Here is an 8,925-nt window from a genome sequence, read left to right on the forward strand (position 1 = left end):
CTGCTCGGGTAATCATTATCAACAATGATACTACATTTTGTTCGAATTATGATCAATAATATTATTACCAGTATCTTTGATATGATGCTAATTATGATTTATATTTACATTTAAGTATCGTTATTACCATTATCATGACAACAACGACTATGTTAATGACAGTAATTATCATAATCTAATAACAATAACGATGATGAGAATAATATATTGAAAATGCTAGTAATAATCATAACGAAACAAATAAAAAAAAAGATAATAACAAGAACAATAGCGGCAAAAATGTTTTATGAAAGCACTCAAAATTTAAGATTCAATAATAATCGGTATTTTTGCTTATGGTTAGCTATATCGTTTATCTCTGTGCAAGAGATGCAGTAGAATGAGTACACATTAAAAATCATATAAAATATCATATTACTCAATTTCTTATCATTACTTCTACATCTTGTATTCTTTACAAAGTTGCACAGCCCAATAATTAGTAAAAGCTTACAGCAGGTGCAAAAAACTGGTGACAATAATTAGAATTGCCAATACTCCCGATAGTAGTCGATTGTGACTGATGTTTACATTATGGAAAAGATCTCAATGTTATGATTGGAATGTCATTGTCATGAAGTTTGATGCAAAACTAAAATATACATTATATTAGGATGTATAAAAATGACGAGCACGACAGAAAAGTGGCTAACGTTTATCAATACTTTGCCAACGATCATACCACGTTGAAAGCACCGCTTCTCGTCCGATCAGCGAAGTTAAGCAACGTTGGGTCTGGTCAGTACTTGGATGGGTGACCGCCTGGGAACACCAGATGCTGTTGGCATTTTATTACATATGTTAAGTATGTTTGGCACTACTCGGATGGGTGACCACTTGAAACACAAATGTTATCTTCATTTTACTATTTTTCAAGAACGCTCTTTAACTTCTTCATTTTCTTGTACTAGTATGTTATATGTCACCCCAAGCGGCGGTTTACAGAGGCCATCTTAGTTCTGATTAATTAACTCATGGTAGGGCGGGTCATTTATAGAAAACAGATTCTTATTTTTATCATGGTAGGACGGGTGAATTATATAAAATAGATTTATTTCTTTTTTCGGATGGGTGTAGAAAACAATACATCATATTTACGGGATAATCACTATGAGAAACACACAGTATAACGCTGTCTAATATCCGAGCAAGATAAAACAGATTTAGAAACTATATGAAAATATTCAAAAAAGAAAAAAAAGAAAAGAAAAGAAAAAAAAAAAACATGCACAACAGGAAACTACATATTAAGATAAGTGAAACAGCTCGAAAACATGTCAACGACCTTGTAACGTAATAATTTACTCTTCATCCCTATCGGCAACTGGTTTAGCTATAATTATCATGATCATAGATATCTTAATTATTTGTATCATTAAGATATTTTTGGTCACAATGCTATTGTTTTTTCTAATTATTGGTTTACTAATTCTCATTAGTAGTAGGATTACAGTCATAACCAGTATTATCAACAACACTTTTATTATAACTTTTTAAAAATTATCATTAATATTGTCAGTACCATAACAATAATGCTTTTGAAAGCAAAAATTATCACATGTTTAAAGACTGATTAATGATAGTGATAATGACAAAATTACTAGGAAGAAGAATTATACAAATACAATTACAAATATTGATAATACCAACAAAAGAAGAGACACAGTAATAGCAAGAAGTTATATGAAAGCACTCAAGATTCAATAATAATCTGAATTTCTGTTTATTATTATCTATAATATTTAACTTTTCCTACTAACAGTAACGATGTGAGAGTTAGGGATGCGTGTTTTTCACAAATTTTTTATTCAATATTTTTATGTTCTTGTGTCCCCCTGCATTCTTTACAAAATTGGGCAAAAAAAAAAAAAGGAAAGGGAAGCTTACAAAAGGGTTTAAAAATTTGGTGACAATTGAGTTAAAATTTGCCTATACTAATAGTGGGGATTTGCTTTGGATGAAAAAGTTTTTTAAAATTTTTTGGAAAAAACCCAAGGTACTTTATATTAATTTTCTTTTAAAATAGTTTTGATTAAAGCGGTTTAATTTAAAAAAACACCGCCAAACCGATCATACCACTTTTGAAAGAAACCGCTTTTTCTTTCCGACCAGCGAAGTTAAAAAACGTTGGGTCGGGTTCAGTATTTGGGGTGGGTGCCCGGGCCTGGGAACACCAATCTGTTGGCACTTTTTTTATAAAAACTAAAATAGGAAAAGGGATTCATTACTATTGGGAAACTTTTCCCTACATTTTATATAAACAACAATTGAAATTATACTTAGTCCAGGGAAATTAGAGAAAAAATTTCCACCCGCCGTGGGAGCGAAGAAAACAAATAAAACCCTCATAGATTAACCAAAGCAAATGAAATTTCTCCATTCTAAAATTTTATTAAGTTTCTGAAAATAATATAAAATATTTAATAAATATATCCAAAATTTAAAAATTTAGCAAAAAATTTTTTGGCTAAAGGGTTTGAAGATTTTTCTGTAGATCTTTTTTTTGATTTTCAAAAAAACACTTTTATTTCATTTTCGTTAGAGGAATGTTGAAAAAAATGTATTATTTTACGGTTTAACATCACAAAGAGAAGCACACAGCAAAAACATTCGTTATCTCCGCGCCAGACAAAGCAAATCTAGAAACTGAAAAATGAAAATTTTTCTAAACAAAAACTTCCCAATAGGAAACTACATTTTTAGGCAGCGTCACAAAAAAAAGGGAGCGCCCCTAGTTAGAATTCCCTTTAACTCCCCCAGTCCCCCCTTGATTGTTACTTTGATGGCCTTGAACGTCTTTGTAATGAAGTTTGATGCAAAAAAAAAGGGAAGCATTGTTTTTTTTAAAGTCAATGAACACGGGAAAAAAAAACCCTGGTTAATGTTAAATATTAACGCCATCGCCCATCCCCACGTTGAAAGGGCACCCCCTTCTCGTCGATCAGGGGAAATTAAGCCCCTTTTGGAAATCGGGTCATTAAAAGGGAGGGGACCGCCGGGGAAAACCCCAACAGATGCTGTTTTATTTATTGAAATACCCAAATTTTGTTTTTTATTTTTTTTTACAATTTTAGCAACTCTTCTTATTTTTTTATAGAAAAATAAATTGATATTTACTTCAGTCAATAGCAAATAGTGAAAAAGTATCCAAAGAGGGAGAAGGAAAAACAGAAAATTTGAATGTATGAATCTTTGGGGTAAAAAGAAAATTTGAAATTTCTTTTTAAAAAAATTTCTCATAATAAAAAAAATTTTTTTTTGGGAAAACCCAAAAAAGAAGCGAAACAAGTATATTAAGTGTATTAGTAAAAATTTTTTAAAGTATGATATTACAAAAAAAAATTTAAGATATGATCGTAAAAAAGATAGCCCAAAAAAGAAAAAGAAGTTTTGTTGGGGTCTTCCGGGGCCGAAAAAAAAAAAAAATGACTGATTCGTCTGGTATAATTTTATGAAATGAAAATGAAATTATGTCCACTCATAAATATACAAACTGCTAATTCATTCGCCAACGATAGTAAGCTTTTGGTTTGGGAAATACCCCCGTTTCTTTTTGGAAAGAAAATAAATAAATTATATTAAAGGGTTTTAAAAAAGCCCCAAACACAACATACAAAAAACCCCAACTAGGGCCAGTCTCCGCGCAGATAGATTAAAAAAATTATATTTTTAAAATTTTCCCAAAAACAAAATTGCACAACACAAAATTTGAAAACAGTAAGGTAGGGGACAGATAAAAAGGGGCCTCAAAAAATTTGTCTATATGGGGAACAACAATTTTCCCCTTTTTTAAAATTTTTTTTTTCTCATAATTTTTCATTATTTTTTATCATTACCGTAATTACTGATATCATTAAGCTGGCCTTTATCACGATTTTTAAGTATTTTGGGGGAAATTTTAATCTAATTAAAAATTTTACTGATTAAGGGCCTTTTTTGGTGTAGGTTTAACAATTTCAAATTTTTTTTAAAAAAAATTTTTTTTTTCACCCAAAATAAAACCCAGTATCTTTGACATGGTCAACGGGACAAAAAGAAATGTGGGATATTGTAAATGAAAATATTCTATGCAAAAATTTCCACAATAGGAAATCCCTTAAAAAGAAAAAGGGGACAGATTAAACCCTAAAAAAACATGCCCACGACACTGAGGCAAAAATAATCTACGCTTCCCCATCCGTGATTGGTTTTTTTTATAGTTATCTTTAAGATCTTTCCGTTTTCGAATTATTTGAAAATGATTAAAAAAGGCCTTTGAAAACCCTTAAAACTTTTTTGCTTCCCAATGATCACTATCACAAAGTTTTTCTATTTATTTTTTTACTAATTATCTTTTACAAAATGGTAGGATTTACAATTAGGATTATTATCAGTTTTGGGCTTTTTTAAACTTATCACCCAATAATTTACACCATTTTCTCCGATATCTTATGTTTTTACATTCATCATTTTATTTTAAGAGAGGGGCCAGTAAATGTGATAATATATCGATCGATGCTTTTGTTGGTACTGTACCCTTTTAGCATTCAATATCGCATCGTTTTATCGTATTTTTTGGGGTTTTTTTTTCTAAAAATTAAAACGAAAAATGGTACATCGATAATTTACAGGGAAAATTTTTTAAAAAGACCGATTTTTTTGTATTTTATATATATATTTATATATAATTTTATATATATATTTAATAAAATATAAAATATAAAATTAATTATATAAAAGATATTTTTAAATATAAAAAAAATATATATTTTAAAATAATAAATAAAAATTTATATATATATATATATATTATAAAATATATATTATTTTATAAAAAACATATACAGCTTTGAAAGGGTTCACATCTTTTTTTCATGAAAAAAATCAAAGGCATTGCCCTTAAAAAATACCCATAATGTTGCCCCCCAAAAAAAAACCTTTGCATATGCTTGACTTTTTACTAAAAATAATTTTTAAGCTAGTATGAATACTACCATGAAAATGAAACTGAAATTTTTCTGTATTTCAGTATTTTAACTCGTTTACGAAATACAATATATATAAATCGAAACAATTTTATATGTAAAAATTTCCAAGGGGCCCCTTTTGAAAAATTAACCAAATATATAGAAGAAAAGAGATGACTGGGTTTAAAGCCCTGGGCCGACCCGGGGAGTTCGCTCATGCGAAAGCGAGGGGCCCTTGCCATGCGGGCAGCGCAAACCACCGAGGGCGCGGGGCCCCCAATTCCCGGCCTTTGTTCCCCCTTTTCCCTCCTCCTTTTTAAAGCTACCCCCCCCAACTTTTACCCCCGTTAGGTTTAAACCCCCCCAACTTTTTTCTTTTACAAAATAATTTTTCCGATCCCACCCTTATCCTTCCCCTTTCCCCCTTTCTTTTTTCCCCAAACCCCCTTTAAAGGGGGTCTTTTTTTTTAATTTTACTTACTTACTAACTAGACTAGGGGGAAAAGTGGGTTTTAAATACCTTTTCCCGGAAAAAATTTAAAGGGTTATAAGGGGGATAAGCGCAAAAGGAGTCCCCCGCTTAAAAAAATTGCGCACCTTTTGGGGTTAATCGAAGGGTCAGCGACACCGGAGTCAATGGTGACCCTTTGTCTTTGGAAAACCCGCCTTCGTGAAAAGGGTATCCCCTGTGCCGGGGTAAGTATGCAAAAACTCCCCACCCGCCGCCCCACCATGGGTCAAAACTCGAACCTCACACCATTCAATTTTTATACAGATAAAAAATTTTAAACCTTTTTTGCTTTTCTAAAAAAAACTCCAAGTAAAAAGGACACAATTACATTTAAAAACTAGTTTAAAAACCAAAAACTTTAAACATAAAAGGCATTATATGTGAAACTATCCTGTACATATCAAAGGTGAATAAAAAGCTCCCGCGCAATTAATTATATCATCTATATGAAAATTTAAAAAGCCCGCTTTTTTTTTTCAATGTTCGTACGCTACTGATGTGTGCGAACCACACAAAAATATAAAAAATATATCCATAAATACCGATGGATAAAACATGTTCGCATAAATGTAATATTAAACCCTTTTTAAAAATTACACCGGGATATATGCATTCAGATCTTAATTTTTTTTTTACGTAACCTTTCACTCTGGAAGGTTTTAGTCAAATTTTAGACTATAACTTTTTTTAGATATATTTACCAATTTTCTGAAATAGGGGGAAAGGTGCTATGGGCCTCTTAAACTTAGCCGCGGGATCACCCGGTATTTTTCCCGTACCTTTTGGGATTTTTTCCACTCCCTCCAGGGAAAAATTTTTCCAATTTTTTAAATCAAATTATTAACATTTTCAGGGTACCCAAAGTCCCCTTGGGGAAAAAAGGAGTAGGTGGACCTTTTAAAAAGGCTTTTTCCCCCACTGTTGTCGGAAAAACGCCCAAAAAATCAGTAAATTTCCCAAAATGATTCCCTTCCCTCCAACGGGGTTTTATAAAAATGTTTGGGGGTTTTCCCTTTATTTCTGTGCGTTATTTCGTCAAAAATGGGAAAAGTGTCAAATGGGTCCCCACTACCCTCCGGATTAATCTACTCCCTAATCAAAAATAAACCCAAAATTTACATATGAAACCCTTTGTGGGCCCCAGGGATATTTCTATAATTTTTATATCATATCAAAATTGTGTCTGTAAAATTAAAAAAACTTTTTTACTCTGTGCCACCTTGACTTCATCATCTACAGGCATATAAGGGCAAGATTTGAAAAAATTTAAAAAATTTTTTTAAAGAAAAAGCCAAATACAAGGGCTTGAACCACTCTGTCCCCCCAGAACAACCCGAAACCATAATCTACAAAACTTCTAGGGAAAGTACATTTTGGTTTAAATTTTTTCATTTTCTTTTAAGAGGTATGAACTAATTGAAAAATTTTTATGCATTCCAATATTTTACATTAGGGTCCCTTTTTTAAAAAAGCTGGGTATCAAAAAAGGGTTTCCCCAAAAGAGTGACGCTTTCCCGATTTGCTTTTCCTTTGCCCACGTGGGGAAAAAGCAATTAAATTTAGAAATATTTAAAAAAATTGTGGGGGTTAACCCCCCCCCCCCCAAAAAAAACATGAATTAAAAAAATTTTTTGAGAAACTGGAGATTTACTAGGGGGCTTCCTTTACCTCCCCCATGGATCGGAGTATTTTCGACCCCAATGGGTTTATCCCACAGTACTGTTTTAGGAGCAAATTAAAATGAAATTTTTGAAATTTGATATTGTAAAATCAAAAATGTTAATCACCTGAAAATTTTGGGGGTGTGAAAAACCCCTTTCCCCCTCCCGAGACTCTAAACCTCCACAAAACCTTTAAGGCATAAGATGAAGTAATGTATAATGGGGTTTTTTTTTTAGAAATAGAAATACCCTCCCTTTTCGAAGACGCAAAAATGCTATTACTCAGAGAACCCAACCACTAGATCACACGATTTCCCCTAAACAGAATCGTCAACTTGATATGCTATGGTTGTCCCCATCATGTTCAAAATTGAACATTTTACAAGTTTACGAATTTTTTATTATTTTTCCCGGTTTTGGGATTTTATTATATTCCATACTATTTGTAAGTTCTATTAAACTGTTTACACATTATTATCGTTAATTCCAGGGCGCATGGTAATTTAAATTTGTTTCCGTTTTTAAGCACGATTTCCGACTCACCAGACTTTCCCCGTTTCTGCGCTACCCAGTCCCCATATTTACATAAGGAAAAGGGGTTACAGAACCCCCAAGGGGTAATTTTTTTCCCGCAATTTTAAAACAACAAAAAACACTGGTAGTGAAAAATGGGATTACTGATAACAATTGGCCCTAAGAGTAGACCCAAAAAATTTAACAGAAATTTTCTTTAAAAACTCAAAATCAGTTCTTGGGTTTTGAAATCCCCGATGCAGAAAACTTCACCTTTTTTTAATAAGGGTTTTTTCTCCTTTTCCAAAGTTGTCAAAAGTTCAAAAAACACTTCCCTTTTTATGATGTTCAACCCCTCACTTTTGTGATCCTCCCCCTCAAAATCGGTAAACGAGTCAGAACGGTCTCAAAAACTCTCAAGACAACGCTTTAGAGGGGCTTCCCCCCTCAGAGGGGTTTCCCAACAGGCCTCATCGTGGTTTAAAAATATTTCCCAAAATCTCGGCGGGGAAACCGGCAATCGCCCCTATAGAAATGATTTCCCATTTAAAATATGATCATGCTTTTATAATTTTAATTCATTCACACACTACATTTTACTGGGGGTTCTTTGTTCTAATACAACGGGTTTTTACCGGGTTTGTATGTTGATGTATTATTATGTAATTGTGGGCGTAGTTTTCCCATTTTAAAAAAAATTACAATTTAAACTACACCTATTTTATAAAGGTATACAGGGAAAGTTAGTGGGGAAACTTAATGCATAAACTATACATAGTTTAAAACAAAACATAAAATTTTAATAAACCCCGGGCACAGGGACTAAACTAAAAATATATAAACCGAATTCTTTTTCATTTTTGTCCCATTCCAAAATGTTTAAACTCCAATGAAAATTTATTTTCCCCCTTTCTAGGTTTCTACAAAATAAACTAAAACCCAGAATTAAAAAGGGGGGTTATCTTTAAAACCCTATTTCGATGATTTTATGATTTAAGGGAAAAATTCCTCGTCAAAAAGGGGAAACTTTCAATTTTTTTTTTAAATTAGTTTTTGTTCAAACTCCCGGCTTAAAAATATTTGGTTAACGTAAAAATTTATTTAACCATTTTTCTTTTTTGGGGTTGCTTTAATTTCCCTTTTTAAGTAAAAATAATTTGCGCTTTATTTCAAGATACGTCTTTTTTGCCCTTATACACATCGCCTACGAATCCCCAGTCTACCTTTGTTGGCAATTCGGGTTTCCATTTATTTT

At 32.1% G+C, this 8,925-nt stretch overlaps 1 non-coding gene and 1 pseudogene across 1 annotated transcript; one reads left to right on the plus strand and one right to left on the minus strand.

Annotated features, from left to right (window-relative positions):
- The first annotated feature begins 707 nt into the window (after window positions 1-707).
- Window positions 708-826, plus strand: LOC119570085. Its single transcript, XR_005228362.1, has one exon. It is a non-coding gene; the product is annotated as a 5S ribosomal RNA (ribosomal RNA).
- A 4,710-nt stretch (window positions 827-5,536) lies between these two features.
- Window positions 5,537-5,689, minus strand: LOC119570091 (annotated as a pseudogene).
- Between the last annotated feature and the right edge of the window lie 3,236 nt (window positions 5,690-8,925).

This window comes from Penaeus monodon, unplaced genomic scaffold (assembly GCF_015228065.2).
Source record: "Penaeus monodon isolate SGIC_2016 unplaced genomic scaffold, NSTDA_Pmon_1 PmonScaffold_2174, whole genome shotgun sequence".
Taxonomy (NCBI): domain Eukaryota; kingdom Metazoa; phylum Arthropoda; class Malacostraca; order Decapoda; family Penaeidae; genus Penaeus; species Penaeus monodon.